This window comes from Gorilla gorilla, chromosome 5, assembly GCF_029281585.2.
Source record: "Gorilla gorilla gorilla isolate KB3781 chromosome 5, NHGRI_mGorGor1-v2.1_pri, whole genome shotgun sequence".
Lineage (NCBI taxonomy): Eukaryota > Metazoa > Chordata > Mammalia > Primates > Hominidae > Gorilla > Gorilla gorilla.
This window is the reverse complement of record NC_073229.2, coordinates 129,462,080-129,489,165: the sequence shown is the minus strand read 5'-3', so window position 1 is coordinate 129,489,165 and position 27,086 is coordinate 129,462,080. Positions and strand designations below refer to the sequence as shown.

The window sequence follows — 27,086 nt, the reverse complement described above, 5'->3', positions numbered from 1 at the left end:
TCACAACATCATTGACTTGTATGGCTTAAAATCTGTTGTGCAGTGGTTTAGATTCAAGTGTATGTGTGCAGCAGAGCTTTGACATGCAATGAGAGCGTGACAGATGTTCTCACATTTTGATTAGGCTCTTGGCAGTGTTGCCAACAATGACCTACCATTGTAAAAAGCAGACTCTGGAGAGGGATTTGTGGATGAATGGAAAGCATCCTAACGGTGCGTAATAGAAGCCACATTTTTGCTTCTATTACGTTTTATTTTCATTTTCAATTACTTTAGGATAATGTTACTTTTGATTCCACTTGACCCTGGGGCTTATATTTACCTCATAGGTGACTTGAAAAGAGTATCTTATCTCCCAGGCGGTGTTTCATTTCTTTGTTCATTCCGTGAGGCATATTATCATTTTGATGTGAATACTGCAGCACAGATTACTGTGCATGGTTAGTCAACATTATGACCAAGAACCTCTTTTAATGGCACTGCCTACCTGGTGGTGTAGCTGATAAAATAGACCAGCCAAGGAGAAGGAGAAGGGCCAAAGAAACATGGCTAAATGAGCCACAGAGTGCTCCTCTTTGTGTGGTCTGTTAATATATTCCCTTAAGACCCTGAGCATCTCGACTGGGAAGGTGAGGGATCTGGTGTCATATTTTACAGACAGACACAAAACAGAGCTGCTGTCTATACAGCCTTCATCCATTCCTGATTATAGCTGTGGGTAGAAAATTGATCTGTACCAGAAATACAATTTTGAAAATCTGATCCTAGAAACACTGTCAGTTTATCTTCCAATCTGGAACACAGATAAGAATTCAGTTTTAGATAGGTTTATCAAATCTGCAATTGATTCATCTTTTTCCTGCTTTTTATTGTGAATGATACAACCACGTAATATTGATTAAAATTTGTGTGCCATTGTCTTTTAAAAAGAAGTTGAAATATTGAACATAGAAATTATATTTGTAAAACAGATTTGGTGGTAAGTGAATTTACCTGAAAAATCTGTCTACATTTACAGTCAGCAATATGTTTCATTTTAAACAAAGTGAAGTAATAGGGAAATGATAGTTAAATGTTGCCTATCAATAAATATTCATAGTATGATATGCAACGCCAGGTACTGTTTGAATACAAAGAAATTCCAGACATAAGCACTGCCCCTGACTAGAAAGTTGAAACATACAGATCTGAAAAGATTGAAGAACCCAAGGATGTTATCACAGTGATCAGGGGAAAGACACAGGCTTCGGTCAGTGCTGTGGTGGTCAGAGGCCATCCTGGCTTGGGTAAAGGAGGAAGCCTTCACAGGAGGGATGGAAGTTGGGCAGGGCTTTGAGGGAATGGGTGTTTTTTAATGCCCAGTTCCCCACTGAGATTCCTGAACAATTTTACCACTGCCCTTTGTTCAAAGACTGCTTCTGCTTTTTTGTTACAGTAAATTCAAGAAAATAATAATCCTACCCTCAGTACCCTGTGCGATGGTTGCCTGGGGCACTTCTCTGTGGATGGAATAGTGTACTGTGGTTGAATGTGGTGTCACAAAGGAATGTAATGTAGCAAAAATACACTTTGATTCCTCAGTGTTTCATCTTTCTTCAGCCAGCTAGAGATTGGCTTTTCTTCTTGCAAAATGAAAGACAAAATTTATAGACCTGAAAAGAACACTTAGCTGAGTCTATACCCTGAATCAACTCCATTAACAAGCATCTACATTTTATAAAAGTCAGTATAAATTAAGAGAATCCAAGTACTCATATTTTAAGAAGGGGGGAGCAAACTTAATACAAAGGGAAAATAATAAAGATTTTATAAGTAGTTAACATTGACTTTATTATCTTTACTGTTGTTCTCTTATACTTAATAGGAATTTGGCTTTTCTGGGGATTACCTGCTATAGTACATATGAAACATCAGTAACATCCCTAAGGCGGTTTGCTTTGCAGCCGAGCCAAAATGCTAAAGTAAGAAGAATCTTTGGCTTTACCAACATGCCTTGGGGTGGAGGGAGTGGGATTTTTTTTCCCTTTAATTCAGATTTTTCTAATCTTAATGATAGCTGATTTGTGCTTGCTAGCATATAGGCTTTGCCATTCAAAGAACATATTTTCAGAACATTAATTAGTGTTTTAATACTCATTAACTTCTGCGCCGAGTTCATGACACATGCAGCTTTTGAGTGTTGACTCATCCACATCCTTGGTGAGCTGACTGTTGAACGAGTGGCAGTGTCTTCCCATAGCAGCATGTTCGTGTGATTGGGTATAGGTCAGAAATTTTCAGAATGTTTTAGTGAAGAGTGAATGGGACAGCATTTTCAAAAAGAAACTTTCTGAGGGGTCACTCTATTTTCATATGGTTAGGAAACTGCTTGAATTGGTATCGGTTCTTGATGATTTATTGCCTGAGCATTTGTGTTATTTTTGATATTACGCTTCATGGCAACATATTTTACGTTAGAATTTCCCCCATCATGCAGGCATTCTAGCTTGAGAGCATAGTATTCATATTCAGAGTGTACATACTTGTATCCCTTTCTCCTTCTCTGGATACCAGCTGTGTGACTCTGGAAGATAAGTCTGTTTTCTTGCTGTCTTATAATAGAGAAGTAAGTTATGTGGCTGAAGTCTGTAGTTGCTGCAGTCTCTACTCCACTGTACATAAATTCTCTACCATGATTAAAAGAGGACATTACTCTGCAGCAACCTGAGACTACATAACCTATGATATGGTGAATGAGTATGTGTCAGCTGGCTTATAAAGATGTTTGTTAGGAAGTGACTTGCATCCTCTATCTGCTTATGTCTTATTGGTGAACACATACTCACACTCAGTTGCAAAGAGGTTTTGAGATGTAGTTTTATTCCCAGAAAAAAAAAATGTGACTAGCTAAAAATTAGGGCCTTTTTATCAAGGAAACAGGAGGAATAGATAGATATTGGGGGACAACTAGCAGTCTGCCACACAAGGCAAAAAAAAGGCCTTCGGCAAGAGCTTTTTGGTGTAGACCCTGAGAGCAGGGCACCTAAATGCCACCTGGTGGCCAGGTACCTAAATCTCAGGATCAGGATTGGAAAAATGAAGGCTCCTAAAAAATAGAATTTTCAGATATTATCATTGTTGACAGCAGAAATCACATACTACAAAGACAGAAGCACCTGTTAAGGAGGCACTCCTCCCTTGGAGAAAGAAATTTAATACTGTTTCTAGAACATGAAGTGTGATGCAAGCGTATGGGAATATTTGGGCATTAGGATGGACTCTGAGGGATTGCCTGGCATGGTGAAGAAGCTGTGTAAGCTAGTGTCCAGATGGCTCTCCAGGTGTTTGATTCTCTGCTAAGTCAGCATCTTGCCTGGGGTGACCAACTCCCAGCTGCCCTCCTTCACAGTCCCTGAGCAGGATGTGGACACAGTCCATCCTTGGGCCTGCTGTTTGGAATTGAAGCATGGCACGAACCCACCTACAGAAAGGTAATCAGGTCCCTAATTTCATAGCTGCCTCCTTTGCTTTTTCCTAGGTGGTATGTTTTTCCTCTAATATGATTCTGGCCTCAGGACAAGTTATATGCCTTCCAGTTGCATGTACATTAGAGTTCATCTAATGGAGCCCTCTTATTTTACAGACAAGGAAACTAAAATTCAGTCAGTGTAAGTGTATTAACAGAGGTTACACTGTTAACAATTGACAGAGCCAAGACTAGAACTTAGAACTCCAGATCTATGCTAAGCCTGCACATTTTGTTATCAAGATAAGTTATTCTCGCTATAGCTCAGGATTTTTGTTTTCACCTCTTAAATAAACATGTTAGCCAGGCACAGTGCCTTATAGCTGGAATCCCAGCACTTTGAGAGGCTGGTGCAGGGAGATCACTTGAGACCAAAAGTCCAAGACCAGCCTGGGTAACATAGCAAGACTCCATTTCTACAAAAAAAAATATATATATATATATATTTTTTTAATTAGCCAGGCACGGTGGTATACAACTGTAGTACTAGCCACTCAGGAGGCTGAGGCAGGATGATCATTTGAGCCCAGGAGTTCAAGGTTACAGTGAACTATGATTGTGCCACTGCACTCCAGCAAGACCCTATCTCTAAAAAAAAAAAAAAATTAATTAGACTAAATGGCCTCTAAATCCCTAAGCTTTCTTACCTCTAAAAAGTATAGGTTCTACACCATGTAAGTATCTTGTGATTACTTTGTAGATCCTTACAAAACCTATTAGATAACAATACTCAGTGTAAAAAGGAAGACAATGAGGGACCACAAATTTATATTTTTATGATTGTAAATATGCTTTATTTAATGACTTGTTTTATAAATAATTTTAAATACTAAATATTTTATAATGAATGTTAATGTTCACTTCTAGTCTCCTTGTTACATATTAATGGAGATTTTACTGCCTTTTCCATTAGTTTATTTATGTCATACAGGCATACCTCGTTTTATTTTGCTTTATTGTATTGTACTTTGCAGATTCCTCGTTTTTTAAAAACTGAAGGTTTGAAGCAACCTTGTGTTGAACAAGTCTGTTACCACCATTTTCCCAACAGCATGTGCTCAGTTCGTGTCTGTCACATTTTGATAATTCTCACAATGTTTCAAGCTTTTTCATTATTACATCACAGTGAGCTTTGATGTGATGATCGTCATTGTTTTGGGGCATCACAAATGCGCTCATAGAAGGTGGTGAACTTAATTGAAAAATGCTGTGTGTGTTCTGACTGCTCCATCTGTCAGCTATACCCTCATCTCTCTCCCTCTCGTCAGACCTCCCTATTCCCTGAGACATAACACTGTTGAAATTAGGCCAAATAATAACCCTACAGTGGCCTCCAAATGTTCAAATGCAAGGAAAACATGCACATCTCTCACTTTAAATCGAAAGCTAGAAATTGTTATGCTTAGTGAGGAAGGTATGTCAAAAGCCAAAATAGGCCAAAAGCTATAGGTGCCTCTTGCACCAAACAGTTAGCCAACTTGTGAATGCAAAGGAAAAGTTCTTGAAAGAAATAAAAAGTGCTATGCCGGTGAACATATGAATGGTAAGAAAGCAAAACAGCCTTATTGCTGATATGGAGAAAGTTTGAGTGGTCTGGATAGAAGATGAAACCAGCTGCAACCTTCCCTTAAGCCAAGGCCTAATCCATAGCAAAGCCCTAACTTTCTTCAGTTCTGTGAAGACTAAAAGACATGAGAAAGCTGCAGAACATTAGGGAGCTAGCAGAGGTTGGTTCATGAAGTTTAAGGAAAGAAGCCATCTGCACAACATAAAAGTTTAAGGTGAAGCAGCAAGTGCTGATGTAGAAGCTGCAGCAAGTTATCCTGAAGATCTAGCTAAAATAAGTGATGAAGGTGGCTGTAGTAAAACATTTTCAATATAGGCAAAACAGCCTTCTGTTGGAAGAAGATGTCATCTAGGACTTTCATAGCTAAAGAGAAGTCTGCCTGGCTTCAAAGTTCCAAAGTTCCAAAGGACAGGTTGATTCTATTAGGGGCTAATGCAGCTGGTGATTTTAAGTTGAAGCTAGTGCACATTTACCATTCTTAAAATCCTAGGGCCCTTAAGAATTGTGCTAAATTAGCTGGGCACAGTGACTCATGCCTGTCATCCCAATGCTTTAGGAGACCAAGGCAGTAGGAACTCTCGGGCCAGGAGCTCAAGATGAGCCTGGCAATGTGGTGCGATCCCATACAAAATTTATCTACAAAAAATTTAAAAATTAGCCAAGCATGGTGGCATGTGCCTGTAGTCCTAGCTTCTCAAGAGGCTGAGACAGGAGGATCACTTGAGCTCAGGGGTACAAGGCTTCAGTGAGCCATGATTGCACCAGTGCACTCCAGCCTGGGCAACAGAGCAAGACTTTGTCTCTTAAACAGAAACGAAAAAACAAAAAAAGAATTGTGCTAAATTCACTCTGCGTGTGCTCTAGAAATGGCCTGGATGACAGCACATCTGTTTACAGTGGTTTACTGAATCTGTTAAGCGCACTGTTGAGACCTACTGCTTAGAACAATTCCTTTCCAAATATTACTGCTCATTGACAATGCACCTAGTCACCCAAGAGCTCTGATGGAGCTGTACAAAGAGGTGAATGTTGTGTTTATGCCTGCTAACACAATATCCATTCTGCAGCCCATGGATGAAGGAGTAATTTTGACTACATTTGTAAGGCTGTAGTTGCCTTACAAATGGATGGATCTGGGCAGAGTAAATTGAAACCCTTCTGGAAAGGATTCACCATTCTAGATGCCATGAGGAACATTTATGATTCATGGGAGGAGGTCAAAGTATCAACAGTAACACGAGTTTGGAAGAAGTTGATTCTACCCTTCATGAATGACTTTGAGGGATTCAGGACCTCTATGGGGGAAGTCACTGCAGATATGGAAATAGCAAGAGATCTAGAATTAGAAGTAGAGTCTGAAGATGTGACTGAATTGCTGCAATCTAATGACCAAATTTGAATGGATGAGGAGTTGCCTTCTTGTGAATGAGCAAAGAAATTGGTTTCTTGAGATGGAATCTATTCCTGCTGGAGATGCTGTGAACATTGTTGAAATGACAACAAAGAATTTAGAATATTCCATAAACTTTGTTGATAAATCAGTGGCAGGGCTTGAGAGGCTTGACACCAGTTTTGAAAGAAATTCTACTGTGAGCAAAATGCTATCAAACAGCATTGCATGTTACAGAAGTCTTTCATGAAAGGAAGAGTCAACCAGTGGGCAAACTTCATTGTTGTTTTAAGAAATTGCCACAGCAACCCCATCCTTCAGCAACCACCATCCCAATCATCAGCAGTCATCAACATTGAGGCAAGATACCCCTCCACCAGAAAAAAGATTACAACTCACTGAAGACCCAGATGATCATTAGCATTTTATAGCAATAAAGTGTTTTTAAATTAAGGTAGGTACTTTTTCTTTAAGACATAATGCTATTGCTTTGTACACTAGTGTAAACAGCTTTTATATGTACTGGGAAACCAGAAGTGGGTGTGACTTTCTTCTTTTTTGATACTTGCTCTATTATAGTGGCCTGGACCTGAGCTACAGTATCTATGAGGTGTGCCTGTATAGACACACACTTAGATTTTTATTTAAGTCTTAGTGTTGGTCACCATGTGGCAGCTTGAACCCCCACTTGAAATATATTCAGAAATAAAATAAAACTTTATTTACTCTTTTGCTTTTGTCGTCTTATCTCTGGTTGACTTCTCTCAGGATCGTATTCAGGGATTGGCATTCATGCCAACACTGGCACCAGCCACCTTCTAACTCAAATTCAGAAGAATATTCACAGATCTGTTTTGGAAACTGTAGCCCAAGACCTCTGCCCCTTGTGCAGTGAGTCTGAATGGCCACTTCTGTACTCATAAAAGCAGGTGATTTTTCTACCTGCAGGGTTACATCTGTCCCAGTGTCTCTCACCCTATTTCTGCCTCCCTAATAGGTGATGGTAGACAATAGGATTAGCAGGCCATCTAGAAACACAACTGTGATCATTGTTTAGATTTGCTCTGCCTAGAGAAGGCTTGGCAGAAAAGAGTTGGGGTAATCTTTTCCTGCTTTTCTTAAACCCCCGGGGCAACATTTTAGTTTGCCAGCAAAACTCAACTGTTTTTGGCTTTCTGCCATACTGTTTTAGAACAAAAGGAGAGGAGAGACAATAGAAGCTTCGTGTGGGCTGTCCACCTGCTACACAGATTTCTTCCCTCCCCTCCCCTCCACTTGCTTTGCCTGGAGTTACACTGATGGTCGATGGGTGATGGGTGAGTAAAAATAGACCCAGTGCTGGGGATATTCCATTATCTCCCTAAAGGAAAAACCATTACTGGCATTACTGTCATTGGTCTGTGAAGGAGGGAGGAAAAAAATTCCATCTCCACAAGTGTAGTCTTTTGATTTGGATTAAGTGTACCTTGACCTGGTTTTAGGGAGGTAGACTGGATTATTCTCTGTTCACCCTCTGTGCTGACTCAATGTAAGATATAGACAGAAATGTTGTCATAGTTATAAAAATGGTAGTAAAATATTGTGAAGTGGAAGGCATTGTGAGGGTACCTCATAGAAACACATGCAAGTTCCTTGTCATTGTCTGTGTTGGGTACATGCTCCTCCACACAACTTTTGATGCTCTTGTTCATCCAGCCGCGCCCCAGTGCCGCCCCATAGCCCCAGACCACCATACTCAGACTCACCTCTGCCTCGTTTCTCCATGACCCATCCTGGTTCTGCTCATTTTTCTTTACTATTTTCTGAAATTCCACGCATCTTTCAATATTCATCCAAACGCCAACTGTCCTGTAGAAGCTTGTCTTCTTGCTCCTGCCCCTGGGAGCTCAGTGTAAAGCAGAAGACGGGGAAAGAGGACATTCAGCTGTTAGCTGAAAATACAGCATGGATGTGTGCCCGTGTTCTTGGTACATAAACTCATTGCTTCAAAGTTGAATTGCCCTGAGAAGTGGTGCTGGCTTCTCTGATGAGGCTGTCACAATTAAACAGTTGAGTACTCTGAGGTAGTTAGTTCTGGGTCTTCATGTAGAAATTGATATAAAACACTGTGGCTTTGTTAAGACACTAGAGAAAGCTTCATCATTTATGTTGGTTCATGTCTCAAAAGAAAAGTTTAAATCATCTTCTCAGGCTAAATTGACAAATGCAGCACATTTTAATTCTGTCTTTAAGAGCATCTACCAGTTAGTTCTGAATCAAGTAATAGATGACTCTTTGTTTCCTCCTAGCCTCTATGTGTGTACATTTGTATACATATGCCTGTATAGAAGTAGCCATAAACATTAATATATGCATACAAGCATGTCTTTAAACAGCATGCTTTTTTGATCTCAGTTCAGGTAGAGGGTGATTGTGAAATTGGCTTTCAAATAGAAAATCATTTAGCCTGCAAGTAAAAAATCATTATATATGTGCTACCTACATCTGGAGCCTCAAGTTTTCTGTTTTGCCTAGGATATATCTCATTCAACTCCAGAATTTAATATGTATATAGCTAATTTAAGTATTTGGAAGAGACTTAGAAAGAGTATAATCTGAACTGTGGATGGCATGTTGTTTAAGAATCTGCAGATTTGATTGTGTTTGGAAATGCTTTGACACCATTGCTCAGAATCCTTAGAAATAAGAGCGATGAAGGAGTGTTCTGGGATTCCTAAAGCTCACCTGTTTGGATTTACAATTCATTTATGTCTATGTATGGCTGCCTTTCCTTGCCTTCATCAGAAATTCTCTGTCAGCATTGATGGGTGGAGGTGGGATGGGGAAGAACCCCTTTCATTCATCCCGTCAGTTTGTTTTTATTGAGAATTTGCCATGTGCCAAGCATTGTGCTAAACACTGGGAATGTAGCAGCGACGTGAAGAGTGGTTGTCTTTGCCCTTATGAGAAATACAGGCAAAAACAAGTGAACAGAAAATAAATGTCAGCATTGCAAGTTGGGAGAAGAGCTGTGCATGAAATAAACAAAGACTGCAGCCAAGAATGGCAGAAGGCCCTGTGCAGTTGGAGTGGTCACGGGAAGCTCCCCTGAGTTTTCACTTGAAACCTAAAGGCTCAGAGGGAACTAACCAAGTGAAAATGGGCGACAGGCAGCCCAGAACGTTAAAGCAAAGGCCCTGAGAACAAAGCACTTGGTCTCAGAGAGGACCTAAGAGAAGCCCAGTGAGTAAGCGGGGAGTGGATGAAGGGCAGGGGGAAGGCAGAGAGCCTCATGGCCGTGTTAGGGAATGTCAGATTCATTCCAAGTGTGATGGGAGTCACTGCAGAGTTTTATACTGGAGAGAGACATGGTTTTGATGTAAGAAAATCATTTTCCGTTTTGTGAAGAACAGATTAGAGGGGGTGATAAGGAAGCAGAGAGAGCAGATGGACATTGGTAGCAGTAGACCAGATAAGAGATAAGGTGGCCCAGGCTAGAGTGGGGACTGTGGACAAGGTGGGCTGGTGAGTTTGGAATATACCTAGAAGGTAGAATTGCAAAGACACACTAAGGGATTGCATGTTGGAAGGCTGAGAAAAAAGGATGCATGAGGAATGCCTGAGATTTTGAATCGGAGAAACTGGTACCATTTATCAGTGAGTTGGCAGTGGGTTGTGTAGGATGAGATTAGGAGGATAAATATTTTGGACATGTTCAGTTTTTGGTACATGTGAAATATCATCCAAGTGGCAGTGTCAAATAGGGAGTTAGATATTTGAGTCTCATGCTCAAAGGAGAGATCTGAGTTAGAGTTTTAAGTGGGAATCTTCAGCATAAATATGTTACTTAAATCCAGGGACAAGGGCAAAGTCACATGCAGAGCATATAAAGAGTGGAGAAGGCTCAGGACTATGCCTGGGGCAGCCCCACATCTAGGGGGGTCAGTTGAAGGAGGAAGAGCCAGCAAAGGAGCCTGACAAGTAGCAGCCAGGGAGGTAAGAGCTGAACCAACAGAGACCTCACCAGGCAGAGCAGGAAGTCCACAAAAAGGGATTAAAAGGAGGGAGTGGCAGGCAACACCCAGTGCTGATGGTTGGGCAAATGAGGAAGGAAGAGGAGTTACTGGATTTGACAAGGTGGATTATTGGTGATATTGATAAGAGCACTTTCAGTGAGTAGTAGGGCTGACGAGGGCTCAACAGGGTGTATCAGGAAAGACGAGGAGGAGATAGACGCTCTTATCACTGGTTTCTTTATGGATGGGTGTGATTTAGCTATGCTTTTACATATTTTTGTATTGCATTTTTGCTAGTTAAAATAATCTTGTATTAATGGTATGATGTGAAAAGCTTATTAAAAATATTTAAATTTTTTAAGAAAAATACAGTCACTGGTACGTTAATCACGCATCTCTGACTTTCAACAGCTGTGATTTACATCTTCTTCCCACTCTCTCTCTTCTTCCGATTACTTTTCAAATTTGATGTTTTCTTCCTGTAGAATAACTTGTACAGCTGTGCTAAGAAAACCTATAAAAAAATCAATCTTAATTACATAAAACTTTACCAACAAGGCTTTCCATAGCTTTTGTGTCATTAAGTTCAGGACCCGGGAGAAGGTAGGAGAGGGGAAGAAAATGGGCTCCAGACAATGAAAAGTTGCATGGGGCATATGAGTTCAATGGCATGTTAAGTGAGAGAAACTAAATTGCCTTGGTGCATTGATGGGTTGGTTCTAGAGGGAGAGAATCACTCAGAAGCAAGTTCCCTTGAGAAGGGGAAGAGAGCCACAGCCATAAGAAGAAGGACTGGCCTTCACAGGAGAAGGAGCATTTTCTCCATTCTGCCAGGAGGGAATGAGTGTGCAAGAGTGCCTGGGGGCGTCAGTGCAGGGAATCCAAGCACCAGCTCCTTGCTCTCCTTCTGTGAGACCTCTCAGGCCTTGAATTCTCCATCTGCTTACTTATTTTATCTTGAGTTTCAACTAAAAAAGAAAAAAGAAAAAAAGGTGGTTTTCCAGCCTGGCCAACGTGGCGAAACCCCATCTCTACTAAAAATACAAAAATTAGCCAGGTGTGGTGGCACACACCTGTAGTCCCAGCTACTCGGGAGGCTGAGACAGGAGAATTGCTTGAACCCGGGTGGCAGAGTTTGCGGTGAGTCGAGATCGCATAAACACATTACACCCACAATATTGAGAGTTTGTGTTGGTGTCAGTTTGGGGAATGATTTATATCATTCTTGATGCATTAGTGGGCTGACATCCTGGCTGGGGTCAGTGTTAGCAGGCAGGGCAGTCAGTTCTGAGATCAAAACTAAAACAGTAGGGACTCTTTGCCATTTTTTCATAGGATAAAGTGGCTTCTTAATAAATAGCCTAGCCCTCATGATCACATTTGGATGCCAGTTTGACCAGCCTTGAGCAATGTCCATGAGACCCCACCAGCCTGGCCCCTGCCCTCTCCCTCACTCATCTCCTGCCACTCTCCCTCACCCCCCTGCTGCAGCCGCTCTGGCCTCCTTGCTTTGCTTGGCATACATGCATGTACTCACCCACTCCACCCCTCCCCTCTGCCTGGACTGCCCCTACTCCTGGCCCTCCATCCTCTGTACTATACAGAGTCACTTACTCTGCATGGATCAGAGACTCTTTCCCTCTCCATCCTGTGTACTGTAGCAGCCCTTCCCCACTCACTTACCCGTATCTCCATTGCACTCATCACCAGCTGACATTAGATTTTCATTCATGTGTCTGTCTGTCTCCCCTTTAGAATGTGGTTTTCCCCACTGCTGTGTCCCCAGAGTCCAGAAAACAGAGTAGATATGTTTAAGTACTTGACGATTGAAAGTGGTTGTGATAGATAGAGTCTGAAATGATCTGGTTGTTGCCAGAAACCTATAAAAGTGAAACTTTTTTTTTTTTTTTGATATTTCTATGTTGGACCATCTTCCTCTCCTCTGGTAGGGTAATTTGTCCACTAGAAATGGACAAATATTGCCAGAAAAATGAATGTTGTACTACGAGTTTTACTTCTGTGAAATTTTTTGTGTGATCTACCCTTTAAGAGTTATTTTAGGCCATAGTTTATAACCAAAACAGAAAATTATACTATGCCTCCCTTATAGAGCATCAAAGTAAATTTGTCTATTTTCCTAGCATGCTTTTATTGTACTGGAGCCCTCCAACTCTAGGTTGTTGCATGTGTACACATGTTTGGAAATCTTTTAGACAAGTTGACCAGTAAAAAGGCAATTCTACTGACATGTAAATTCAGTTGACCCATTCCGTATTGTGTTTTATGAGAATCTAGGATCATTACTTTGTATTTTTTTTTTTTTTCAGCCTCTGGACGGTCAAATCTTCATTCTTTTAGTGGCTTTTGGCTTTTTTAACATCATCTTTTTAAAAAATAGCTTCTTTCATGCATTCAATTTCCTTTTCCTTCTTCACTTCTCAGTATTTGTATTGGTTTATGTGCATGTTTTCTTCATTGTGTTTCTTGTAATGTCTTGAATGCTGCATTAGTCTAAGTGAGGCCCCAGAAGTCACCGTGCCCCATAAAGAAACCAAAGGATGCTAAAGATGGTGATGGTTGTACTGACTAATCCTAATTTAAATAAAAAGGAATTTTCAAGTGAGAAATCACAGTAAGTGTCTAAGAATGACTGAGTGTGGCCGGGCGCAGTGGCTCACACCTGTAATCTCATCACTTTGGGAGGCTGAGGCGGGCAGATCACCTGAGATCAGGAGTTCAAGACCAGCCTGGTCAACATGGAAAAACTCTGTCTCTACTAAGAATACAAAAATTAGCCGGGCATGGTAGTGGGTGCCTGTAATCCCAGCTACTCAGGAGACTGAAGCAGGAGAATTGCTTGAACCCGGGAGGTGGATGTTGCGGTAAGCCGAGATCTCACCACTGCACCCCAGCCTGGGCAATAGAGCAAGACTCCATCTCAAAAGAAAAGAATGACTGAGTGAAAACATTGCTTAAGCAAATAAAAATAATTACTTCACAGATATTTATTAAGCACTATGCACTGGTGGTGTGCTTAGTAAATATCTGTGAAATAATTATTTTTGGGAATATAAGGCAGGATAGAGTTTACTAGGAAAAATGGAGATGCAATCAAGCATTTCCAGCAATTCAGTGGAGGGAAAGCCATATTAATAAGCTGCTCACAGGTTCTGTGGGAACCTGGAGAAGGAGAAGCATCTAAGGCTCCTCTTGGAAACAAGGCCTCCTGGAAAGGAGCTTTGGGCAGATGGAAAGAGCACAAGGAACAAATAATGAAGAAAAGAAATCATACATACAAATTCATACAAATACTGAGGAGTGAAGAAGGGAAAGGAAGTTGAATGCAAGAAACAAGCTACTTTTAAAAACATATTAGAAAAGCCAAAGCCACTAAAAGGATGAAGCTGTAAGCATCCAGAGTCTGAAGAAAATAAATCCAAAGTAATGATCCCAGAGTCTCATAAAACACAATAAGGACTAGGTCAGCTGAATTTACAGGTGAGTAGAATTGCTTTTTTATTGGTCAGCTTGTCTAAAAGCTTTCCAAATGTTTGTAAGCATGCAGCAACCTAGAGTTAGAAGGCACCAATCCAGTGGAAATGAATAGCTTGTACAAAAGCAAAGGTGTCCTCACAGTGCTGCAGATAAGCAAGTAGCCTGGTTGGAGCCCCATAGCACGTGAGCCTGGAAAGGGAGACAGATCCAGACCCTTAAGGGCCTGTGTAGGATTCGTATCAGGCCATCTACCTACCAGGTGCTTAGAGAATCAGAGTCAGGTTCCAGGGAAAGTTGTGAAGGGGGTGGTGGGGGCGGGGGTGGTGGTGGTGGTGGAGGAGCCCATGGGCACAGCCGAAAACTCCAACAGTGTGTATGGTGGGAGAAGAGGACCACAGTCTCACATTTCAGGGACACAGGAGGAGGAGGAGCCACAAAAGCTGGCATCACAGAAGCCAGAGGAGAAGAGTTTCAAGGAGGATGGTGTGGTATTGCAGAGAAGTCACAGGGGATATAGACTGGGCAGTGCTGGGATTGGCTGTGAGCATTTGACTATGAGAGGAGCCAGGCAATGTCAGGTAGCAGTGGATTGACCATGTGAGGGGTCAGGAAGCCTAACTGCTTCTCATGAATGAAGGGTTTCCTTACAGCCCAGGACATGTGTGCTAATTACCAGGTAGTAGAAGTATTACTGGAAATGCGCTGAATGAAAGTTCTTGCACTCCACATACAGACTTTGTTGCCAGCCTTTGTGTATGCACCCCAGTGCTTCATAATCGTCAGTATTCCCCATCCACCATCCTGAATGCCGTCTATCATCAGTAAAGTATACCATGTTCTTTTCTAGATCTTTCGTGAACATGATTGAGTTAGTCATCTTCAGCTTTCATTTTCTTGATTACTGGTGATAATAAAAAGGTATATATAGGGCTGGGCAAGGTGGCTCACGCCTGTAATCCCAGCTCATTGGGAGGCCGAGGCAGGAGGATCACTTGAGCCCAGGAGTTTGAGGCTAGCCTGGGACACATAGGTGAGACTCCATCTCTACAAAAAATTTTAAAATTAGCCAGGCATGGTGGCACATACCTGTAGTCTCAGCTACTCAGGAGACGGAGGCACAAGGATCCCTTGAGTCCAGGAGTTTGAGGCTGCAAGTGAGCTATGATTGTACCACTGTACTCCAGCCTGGGTGACAGAGTCAGAACCTGTCCCCCAAAAAAAAAGGTAAGAAAAGGATATATCTGTAAGATTAAAAGTATATTTCTGTGTTTAGAAACAAAGGAATATGCAAAAATCTGTCTATGATGATAATGCTGGGGCTAGAGTGGTGGGAGGCATGTCTGGGCCATCAAAAAAGATATATATGATTTGACTGATAAGATTTCTGCTACTGTTATTCCACTGCACAAATATAAAACATTTCACATAGCCAAGTTCAGAATATAAATCAAAAAGAATTTGTTCTTTTACCTTCACAGCAGGATTTCTGCTTTGTGATTTGCCTTCATGTCCCCCCTGCCCCGTTTTTCCCCACCCCACTAGTGAGTTACTTCCCAGTAGCTATTTGTGATACCGCCTCTACGCCTCTAGTTCAGTCTCTTCTAATTGACCACCTCTTTGCAAAACAAAAAAATGGTATCGAACAGTTATGCCAGCTTCCTGATTCTAGGACTTCTGTTGATGCTGTCCTCAATTCGGGGCCACACTCAGCTTCATACAGTCCCATTTAATCCCCCACACTGCCATGAACTGCTTGGTTGCACAAACTGCTCTGCTTTTTCCCCACTAACATCTGCCTCTCTTTAGTAGTTCACCCTTTTAAGGGGTGAATAGTTACCAGCCACAAATTTTTAAGGATGCACAGTTCTCTTCTGTTCTATTAATGAACATTCTGACCAGAGTTTGTCTTTTCAGCATTTTGGTTATTAATTTTATTTTTCTACTTACAATAAAACAAGTAAGTGGTCTGCTGTAGTTTTGAGTTAATGAGGTTTGAAATGGATTTCACATATCCTTGTTGGGTTTTTATTATGCAGGTGCAATCTCATGCAGCAAATTACCATAACTAAACAGTTTAAGAACCCATAAAGCTCCTCTGCCCTGGCATTGCCAAATTAATAGATTGACAGCTACACATAAGGAAAATGTCAGATGTTAAATGTTTTTCATTAGTAATAAGTTGGAAATTTGTGACCTCAAAAAGCTTATGTAATATCTTAAGTGCCTCAACCAGAGTTAATTTTATCTTATTATTTTTCAACTTGCAAGGATTTTCAGGCAAGACTCTAGGCTGCTCTGTTTGTATAAATTTTTTTTAATGAAACACCATTCAAACTACCTTTTCTGATATTATTTAATTGAAATGTAGGGTCCAGTTTGGGCATTAATTTATGTATTGATGTAGCATGTTTTCAAAGCACCTACTGTCTTCTGGGTACCTTGCTGGATACAGAGGCAAATAGATGCACAGCCTAGAACGGGGACACATGGGAGCACAATACAGTGCCATGGAGAGTTCAGGAGGGGCCCCCAGAGGAGGGGGAGGGGATTGGCTGATTTCCTTTTTACAGTGGCTAAGAGCATACAGTATGGAGCCAGAAAGCTTGGGTTCAAATTCTGACTCCATAGTTTATGAGATGTATGACTTGAGTTCCTTACTTAACAATTTATCTGCGTCAGAATGACCCCAGCTGAAAAGTGGGGGTATTCGTAGTACATTCCACAGGGGATTGGTTCCAGGACACCCTGTGGATACCGAAATCTGAGGATGTTCAAGTTTGTTATATAAAATGGCACGGCATTTGCATACAGCCTATGGTTGTCCTCCCACACACTTTAAATTATCTCTAGACTGTGTATAATACCTAATACAAAGTAAACACTATGTAATTAGTTGTTGTACTTTCCTGTTTTTTAAATTTTTTATTGTATTATTATTTTTTGTTGGGTTAAAAAAAAATTTTTTCAATCCACAATTGGTTGACTCTGCAGATGTGAATCCCGTGGATATAGAGAGCCAACTGTATAGACCTCATATTTGGATTAAAACGAGAGAATATTTTTAAAGCCCTTAGACTAGTGCTTGCTTGTTACATGGTAAGAACTAAATAAGTGTTTTAAACAAGTCAAGTAAAATAAATAATGTGAATTTTGACCAAAGTATGAACTAAAGAAAACTCTGTTGTGAAAAATATAGAAACTAACTGGCAGGTATTTTAACATTTGTTTTTAAATGTATGGAAACTTTAGTTGATAATTAGCTTGCAAGGTTCTGTCACTAGGTTCTGTCTCCAGAACCTTGGCTAACTTTTGTTTCTTTTGGTTTTGGTTATTTTAACGTTTTCAGGTAAGGAATAACTTTCTAACAGAGAGGCTCCAAAATGCAATGAATGGCCATTTGTGCTGTTTTAAGTTTCTTTCTTGTTACTAGAAATATTTAAGCAAAGGATGAACCTGCCTGAGATGTAGCTTTGTGGGTGTCTGCATTGGATAGGGGAGGGAGGAGGAGGTCAAACAAGTGAACTTCTAAGAGCCAATAGATTTTTTTTTTTCAGTCATGATTTGGTTTAGAAAGGCATGTGACATTGGGATTGGGGCTCTGGAGGTGTGAAACAGCAATATCACTAGAGAGGCTGGTTGAAGTTGGGAAGAACTGAGAGAAGTTGAAGGCAGAAAGTGGAGAGCTTTAATTGCTGGTCTAAAACGTGGACTTTGGATGGGCTTGGTGGTTCACACCAGCACTTCGGGAGGCCCAGGGAGGAGGATTGCTTGAGGCTAGCAGGTTGAGACCATCCTGGGCAACGTAATGAGACCCATGTCTCTACAAAAAATAAAAAATTAGCTGCATGTGGTGGTGCATGCCTGAAGTCCTAGCTACTCAGGAGGCTGAGCCAGGAGGATGAGGATTGCTTTACATACATACATACATACATACATTCATGGACTTCATTTTGTAGAGAATGGAGAGGCATTGCCTGTTTTGAATAGTAGAGTGACTTAGATTAAAAGGGAGGTTTTACATGGATTAATCTGGTAACAGGTGCTCAGATTGGAAGCAGGAGTCCTGGAAGCCAAGGCCCCTGTGCAGGCAGGCAGGGATAAGATGGTGTGGGAGAGGTAGCTACAATGACTTTGAGCTCCGGACCTGAGGCAAGCTGGTATAGGTATTTGAGGGTCAAAAAGAGAGTATTTAGCCCTCGGAGCAGGCGGCGGGGGCGGCCTGTGCAGCAATGGCTAAGCTCAAGTCTCGGGACCTTCACGGGAAGGAGAAAGAGGAGCTGCTCAAACAGCTGGACGACCTGAAGGTGGAGCTGTCCCAGCTGCGCATCGCCACTGACAGGCGGCGCCGTCTCCAAGCTCTCTAAGATCCGTGTCGTCCACAATTCCATTGCCCGTGTTCTCACCGTAATTAACCAGACTCACACAAAGAAAACCTCAGGAAATTCTACAAGGGCAAGAGGTACAAGCCTCTGGACCTGCGGCCTGAGAAAACATGCGCCTGTGCCACTGGCCCAGCAAGCACGAGGAGAACCTGAAGACCAAGAAGCAGCCACGGAAGGAGCGGCTGTACCCGCTGCAGAAGTACACGCTGAAGGCCCGAACATCACATTGTCAATAAAAGAGAGCTGGCCGAAGAGAACAAAAGAAAAGTGTGTATTTAATATGCAATTCTGTATTCATTCAACAAATATTTATTGAAGGCAAACAATGCAGAACTTATAACCCTCTGATGATGGATTCATCATGTGGTTCTCATGCAGGAGCAAAACACACAGCATATGCCTTCCATGTGCAGCATAAATCCCATTGCAGTGAGCCATGTTACAGGGCAGTTTCTGCCTGTACCAAAACAGAAGCTGCTTTCTCTGGGCCTCCGCGTGTAGCAGGGTTCCTTCACTTTTAATGAAAATGTCTGATTGTGTGTCTTCATTAACTACAAAGAGATCAGACCAGTGGAACTGAAGATGGCTTTGATGTTCTACAATCAAGTCAGATTTATTCATCATAGCCCTGTGTGTCTTTCTACCTCAAAACACCAGGTTACCGCTAAAATCCAAATAAACTCATCAAAGTGCCATAGCACGAGATCCAGCTGTGCCTCCTTCACTGCCCTTCTTTCCTTGTATTCAGAACTTCCACTTTCTATTTCGCTTTTGGCTTCACAGTTTGAGACTGGGAAAAGGCGTATTATTCCAAAAAACAGATGGCTGAGCCTTAGAGAGCTGGTGAATTTCTGCAGAGATGATCAGTATAGCACTTAGCACATTGTTGGTGCTCAAGAAATGTACTAAAAGTTAAAACAGATTTTAAATAGACTGACTTTGCTGTTATTGAGGTATCCTAAGGGAGCTTTTAAATCTCCAGTGTTACCAAAATGCCCAGCCATCCTTGGAAAAACTAACTAAAGCAGTCTGGAATAGACTTTCCTTCTGTATTTTCTGCCCAAAGATGACTCTTAAACTCCTCTCCACTCCCCAAAAGTTAAATGCCTGGAACGTAGACAAGATGACAACCTTCTAATGCCAGGCTAGCATTTTTCACCTTAGTACAGCACAGAAACATGTAATGCCTCCCTCTAAGTCCTAGGAAGTTCTTCATATGCTCATGTTACAGGGTAACTGAAGCACGGAGGTTGCCTGCCTACTGTCCAGTTCTTTTGGTAATGGAATGTCTTGTTCCTCTGCATGCTGCCTGTGGACTCAGAGCAGTTCTGCTCCTTGTCAGATTTATTTGGCACACGTAGCACAGACCACACAAGTGGCCTCTGTCAACTCTGATAAAAAGGGGGAGCTCAACACCCTTTTATGAACATTCTCCTTTAAACCTGTCAGGCTCTAAAATTAGGCAGGAGTTGCTATCACCAGACATTCTTCTGTCTGAAGGGGCTGCCCTTTGCAGCCTACCTTCATCTTTCATAGATGAGCACATCTCATGACTGGCGATAATGGGAGTCCTGGCATTTGCCTCAGATAGCTCAGTATCTGAACTGGATCAAATGCATTACTGAAGATTGTTTTCAGGAACCTAACTGATTGCACATTCGTGCGTCTTAACACAATTGATTTTATTACTAAATGTATGCATCTCAAGGAGAATAATAATTTCAAGAGAGACAGTTGATCTTTGCACAACTAAGGTCATTCATTTGAAGGAACAGTAATGTTACATTGATTTGTCGTATTTACTTCTCTTTTTTCTTTAAAGGAAGATATTCTTTTTTTTTGAAATCAGATTTACATGTTAAGGCAGCTAGATGTGTATTTAGTGATTGCCATCTTGTGCTAAAACCCGCTTCCAGAGTTAAACTGCTTTATCATTGGTGATGCCTCTGGAAAGTTGTGCTTGACAACAGAGATGGGATTTCTGAAACTTTAGACTTATGTACTTTATTATAAATGTATACCATTTCTTCAGTAGTTTTTTTTTTAACATAAAGCGTTCAGTTCAAGGATCTGTGAGTTCTTATCTGTTAAACAATTATTCTTAGAATATGGTTTTAAATGTGCAAAATCAGAAGCTGCTTTAAATTTAATTGATTACTTAAAAAGTTGGGATAGCTTTATGATTTGCTCAAGCATTTTTTTATTTGTGAAATGAATTGTGTCTGTTAAGCCTTAAAAAAATACTATTGAAATGGAATTTTTTTGGTAGAATGGCCATGGCAAGATATAGTGGGATTTTTATTGTTTTAATAATCTGTCTTCAAGATGGTAACACTAATGACTGTGTGGAGAAGGATCATCTTTCTAAGCTGACTCATTTTGCTAAAATAGTAACAGCAGCCACTCTTGTATCTGGAATATCGCTTTTGAAATGCTTGAATGAGTCTCCTTTTTAAGAAAATAACAAAAACAGTCTGGGCGCAGTGGCTCACGCCTATAATCCCAGCACTTTGGGAGGCTGAGATGGGCAGATCACTGAAAGTCAAGAGATCAAGACCATCCTGGCCAACATGGTGAAACCCTATCTCTACTAAAAATACCAAAGTTACCCGGGTGTGGTGGTGCGCACCTGTATTCTCAGCTACTCAGGAGGCTGAGGCAGGAGAATCGCTTGAACCTAGGAGGCAGAGGCTGCAGTGAGCTGTGATCATGCCACTTCACTCCAGCCTGGGCAACAGAGTGAGATTCCGTCTCAAAAAAAAAAAAAAAAAAAAGCAGAAAAGCAAATAAGGGATAGCATCTCTGGCAGAATGATATTTGTCCCCTGGATTCCTTAGAGATGGGTGGTCATTGTCTTGGGGAAGAAGAAATGAATGTGTTAAATCTATTCCAAAGGCTCTAACACTTTCAACATTTTGCATAATTGCACCCAATAAAGATATTTACAAGGAAGTAATAACTTGAAGTTAAGTGATATAGTAGGAAAAAAACACTGAAACAGGGACTTGGGAGACCTTGGTAGTAATGTGCCATAAGCTGGCAGTGTTGCCTTGGCAGGTATTTTTTTTAAAGACAGAGTCTGGCTCTGTTGCCCAGGCTGGAGTGTAATGACGCAATCTCGGCTTAGTGCAACTGCTGTCTTCTGGGTTCAAGAGATTCTCGTGCCTCAGCCTCCTGAATAGCTGGGACTACAGGTGTCCTCCACCATGCCTGGCTAAGTTTTGTATTTTTAGTAGAGATGGGGTTTTGCCATGATGGCCAGGCTGGTATTGAACTCCTGTCCTCAAGTGATCTGTCCATCTTGGCCTCCCAAAGTTCTGGGATTGCAGGCATGAGCCACTGTACCCAACCCTTGGCAGGTATCTTTATCTTCTTGAATCTTATTTTGTCATTTGTAAAATAAGAGAGGACTGCTAGCTGGATGACAGCCTGGAGTGACAACCTCTCCCTATATCTGAAACATTTTAAAGTCCCAGAATTTACTATTATTATCTTATATCCTCAGGGCTGAGAAAGAACTGACACCAGCTTTTGTTTACCAGGTGGCACAGTCTTGTGGCTGCTCAGAAAATACCCTTCTCAGCCCTCTATCAAGAATCAGTGTGGGCTTCATGAAGGGTGTGGTTCCTTACAGCCTTGTGGTGCTTAATGTTATTGGTTTGGGATGTGGAATAATATTGTTATGCTGCTGTGCGTCTCCACAATGAAGAATTTAAAGTTTTTTGGTTTTTTTGAAGGAAAATTTTAAGTACAGAAACTCAGCAGTATATATTTAACCCAGTTTAGTGGCAAGTTCTTTGACCTCTGCCTTTTGCCACTTGGCAATGCAAGCCTCAGATTTATGACCCCAGACATTGCCTCCCCGGTGACAGTGATCTTAGCATACCCATTATTGTAACTGGTCCTGGTAGCTTCCACCAGCTTAGCCAGAGCTCATTTGTCTTCCCAGTTAACCTGTGTGCAGGCAACACTGGTGCAGGTCTCCCTGTGGACTAGATGTGCCATTCTGGCCGTTCCTTTGATGATGTAGTAGGGAACCCCCTTTCATGATACAGGGCAGATGGGAAGACAGCCTGCTGGAAAGGATCCATGTCGTGCGCAGTCACCACCAGTTGAGCCACCTTGTTCTCCCACAAGGTAGCAACAGTGTCAACCCCTGCACCAAGGACAGGTGGTCTCCAGTGGGGACCTCCCCTTTGCTGGCAGCTTTCTTCTCAGCCCGGGCCAGCAGCCATCAGTTCTTCTCTTGCTCTGTCTCTGGTCAGTACCTGTGGGCCAGCCTAGGCAGCTGAGTGCTGTTTTGCTGCCCAAGGCCTGGACGAACTGGTTCCTCATCAAGGCACTTTCAGCCATGTTTAGAGGACAGCCCTTTGTCACCGCAGCTGGATGTAGCAGGGCCACTTGACAAAGCAGGTGAGGTCTCTTGGGGCCAGATGTCCTGCAAGTGCCAACATTCTTGGGCCTCTCTCAGGTGATTCATCACCTTGGCTGCTTGCTTCTTCACAACAGGGACTGGGGCCACCGTCTCCAGCTGCCCAAGATGCCAACAGAGTCTAACGTTTAAAGAAGAAGAAAATGAAATTAAGGAAAGAAGCTTTCTTAATTTAGCATGTAACTTCGGTCAGCCGCTGGCTGGCTCACTAATGCTTAGAACTAACTCTGAGTTTGAATCACTGTCGTAATGTTTGGTTTTATTTTCTGTGTCCCTCATGAAGGCTTCATATCAATATACTCTAAGATAGTCCCGCTTATGAGATCTTACTGATGCTTCCAAAGACAATCTATCTGTTCATTGTGGATTCTTTGGTGGTGCTTGTAGTCTGTTAAGGTGAAAGGGGGTGCCAGGTCCAGGCTCCTTGTTGAACTGGATCTATTGTACAACTCATTTACTCTGCTGTTGACAAGAAGAAGGAAGACAGGGCTCTGTCTGCCTCACATGATGAGCTGTTAGCCCTGGAAGACAGACAGACTTTTCCTATTACTCAAGTGGGCATCTGTTAGATCCCATGTGAGCACTTTGTTTTCCTGTCCATTGAGGGTCCCATAAAAGCTTTGGCATCCCACTACAGAACTGTGTGCACAGTGGACACTCAGAAAGAATGGAGGTGTATTATCAGCTCTCTCATTGGTTACAGTATGGGGAAAAGGAAAAGGAAGTAATTTTGTTTAACTTGAACCTGAGTACTGTGGTAGCAATAAACTACCAAGTAAAGAAACAACACGTGCATTTAAGCTTTGGCAACTGTCTACTTATCAAGCACTAATGGCTCTTATATAGATGTATAAATGACATTTTATATGTTACTAATAATAGTTTAAGGTTCTAATATTCCTACCACAACTCCACTGTAGCCGATGAGAGGAGTCAGGGAGACTGGTTAGTCATGATGCTAGTGAAGTAGAGAGCTCTGAGCTGGTTTGCCTGTATAAATGACAGAGAAGACACTTGCTTGTGAAACCAGATGACCAAATGGGTGCCTGGGTGTAGGGGGCCTTGGCACAAGATGATCCTGAGGGTTGAAAGTAGGGTGGCTGAGAAGAGAGTGTTGCTATTAGCCCAAGTAAGAGGCCCATGGAGGAGCATGTACACAGGTGTGTCTGGGCACGTTGATTTGGAGATGTGAACAGGCCATCTGCCATATGAGATCATGAACCCCCATAGCCTAGGCAACTTGATGGGCTTCTTAACCAGCCCCTCGCAGGTGACTTCCAGGAAACACATGTCTGGCTATGGGCCTGCAGATGTGGACATGGAGGTCCTTTGCATAGAGCAGATTGTTGGAGCTCTCTGAGATGGCAAAGAGGGAATTTGAAAAGAGACAGCCAAGTATAGAAAATTGCAAAACAGAAGGAAGAGGAGGCAATAATGGATCAATTAGGAAGGTTGAAAAAGATTTCGAGGAATGAAGAAGAACCAGAGAAATACTCCACCCAGGAAGCCAAAGAAGCAGTTGCCATATAGGGATTGAAAGGGATGAGACCTGGAAAGGAACCATTCAAAAATGTCATTTCTGAACAATGAGAGAAAAAGAACAGATTCTCCAATAAATGGTGTATAATAGTTGGCCATTTGGGGAAAAGTAGTTAGATCCCAGACCATATGTAAACATAAAATATAAATGTAAAAAATCAAGGTGAAATTATAGACAAATATTTTTATAACTTGGAGTAGAGAATGTTTTATAAGAGAGGAAGCTAAAAGGGAAAAACAGATATTTGGGTACATAAATATTAACACCTTCTTGCACCTCAAGACACCACAGAGAAAGTTAAAAAAAAAAAAAACTGTTGGTGTACTGGGACAAAATATAAACAAAGCATGATAGAAAAAAGGTTACTACCCTTCAATGTAAGATAAATTTCTGTAATCAGAAAGGAGAAGTAACAGAATAAAAGAGCAGGTATACTTTGTTCTCCAAGGACAAAATATAACATGACTATGAAAATGTTTGCTAATAAAAAAAATACAGTAAGGAAATGGCAGTGTTTGCCTATTACACTAGTAAAAATTAAAATCCATTTTAACATCCACTGCTGATGAGGCATGGACACTTAGGCAAACATTGTCACTGGGCACCTAAGTTGTTAAGTTCTCTTTGGAGAATATTTGGTCCAAATTTATTGAATTTTTGAGTGCACGTATACTTCGATTTAGCAGTCTCATGTCTAAGAATATATCATACATAAATCATACCACGAGAATACCAGATTTATCTAAAAGGAATTTATTCCATCATTACCAATCACAGAACATAAAGAATAGCCTAAATATCAATGAGAAAATGGTTAAATGTGTGTGCATCTGTAGAATGAAATATTAGGCAGCCATTTTTTAAATGAGATAAATCTGGGTGTTTTACTCTGAAAAGAATTCCATGATAAATTGCTAAGTGAAGAGGAGAGAGAATGAATCATAGCCCAATATTAGCCCAATTCCATTTATCATTATATAATAATAACTCCTATGTGTATTTGAACATGTAAATAGGTGTGTCTCTATGCACTCATGAAAATGTTGGGAAGGACATACACCAACAGGATAGAGGCAGGGATGGAGAGGCAATGAGAAAGACAGAAATGTTCATTGATGACCTTTGAAAGAGCAGGGATGGGGATGGGAATCAATGGGGTGGGAAAGTGGTGAGCTGTGAGTATGGGGTACTCGGGATTAATGATTAGGAAGATGGAGATGTAGCTTAAGAGGCAGATAGGGTGATACATAAGGTTTTGTTGGCTAGGATAGGAGAAATTTGAGTCTATCTGTATGCCAAAGAAAGGGAAAAAATACAAAAAACAAAAGCTGTAATAATTGAAAGAGCACAGTAGTAGTGGAGGCAGTAAGGAATGGAATCAAGACAGGGTGATCCTCCTTTCTCTGGGGTTGCAGAGGCTGAATGAAGTTAGCAGAAGCTTTACCAGGAGCTACAAGCAGATGGACCCTGTGAGGGATAGGCAAGGCCAGAGGCAGAGAGGGATGCAAATGGTGGTGTCAGAAATAAAATAAAATTTTAAAAAAAAGGAAAACATTGGAAACTACTCTTGAATTGATTTAGGTGGGAAAAGATGGAAGACTTTGAGGAAGGAAAAGACATAAGACCTAAGTTCAGAGCCCAGCTGAGATCAAGTATTCATTTGTAATGAAGCAAGTTGCCATTTCCTGAGTGTCCAGCAGCCTGAGGGAGGAGAAGGAATCCAATGGGTTAGGGTCAGAATTAGAGGAGTTCCGGATTTAGTAACATTTAAAGAGCTGTCCAAGGGTCCCAAGCTGGGCAAGGAAAGCCCAAGCGATGCTGACAGCCTGAGAGAATATAAAGAACTGAATGTCTTCATAAGAGTTTTTTAAAAAAATAAAAGCAGATATTCCAGGGGTAAGGAAATGACAGAAGTGGAGAAAGAGCAAGTTGGAGCCACAAGGTGGGTTGTCCTAGTTCTTTGCAGAAGAAATTCAGGCTCTAAGGGCCAAGGTATAACCAAGGTGATGGGTGAGCATTGTGCTGTTGGTTTGTTTCAGGAGACTCTTAAGTCCCATGAGGGCAGGGATTATGCAGCTCGCCTTCTTTACATCTCTAGGGCTGACACACAGCAAACATTGGAGGGAACCAGCGGCTAGGGTAGGGTGGAAACTAAGATCTTGGTGTTGAGGCATTCAGGTATCTCTAAGGTGAGGATGCTGGACAGGTTTCACTGTTAAAGTCACTGAGGGAAATCACAGGAGACCTAGGTAAAGAGAAGTATAGAGACTTGTATTAAAATGATCAAGAATTGTGGGAAAACTTCCGGTTTTAGTTGATATTAATTGGTAAGGAAAGAGGAAGTGACAAAAGCAGATGGTCTGACCAGTGTTTTGAGCCCAGATCCACCTGCCACAGAGTATGTAGGATATGTATTAAATCTGCACGTTTGGGGGCTCTGCCCTAGACCTGTCGTATCAGAGTCTCTGGGGATAAAGCCTGGAAAACCGTATTTTTAACAGTTTCTTCACAGATATGTAGGCCCAGTCAATAAGGCTCAAAAACCACTGGTGTAGACTCTTATGTGGAGCTTCTTGGCCAAGTGTGGGAAGCAAATGGAAGCAAGGAGTTTGTTAGCTTCTTCTCCTGACCCAGCAAATTCAGAGCAACAAGAAAGGAAACACTCCCAAAGCCTCTTAAAGAAAAGCTTTGAAAGAAGGAGCTTCTTTGTACCCATGAAAATACAAAGGGGGAAAAACTGGCTTCAGGAGGAAACCAGTTTTGGTTAAATCAAAGAAGTA

General features: G+C 41.5%; 1 protein-coding gene and 1 pseudogene across 1 annotated transcript in view; both read left to right on the top strand.

Annotated features, from left to right (window-relative positions):
* The window catches only part of PREP (prolyl endopeptidase), a 125,219-nt gene that overhangs the window by 81,854 nt on the left and 16,279 nt on the right, over positions 1–27,086 (top strand). The gene's annotated exons all lie outside the window — the stretch shown is intronic.
* Positions 16,830–18,627, top strand: LOC129534390 (large ribosomal subunit protein uL29-like; annotated as a pseudogene).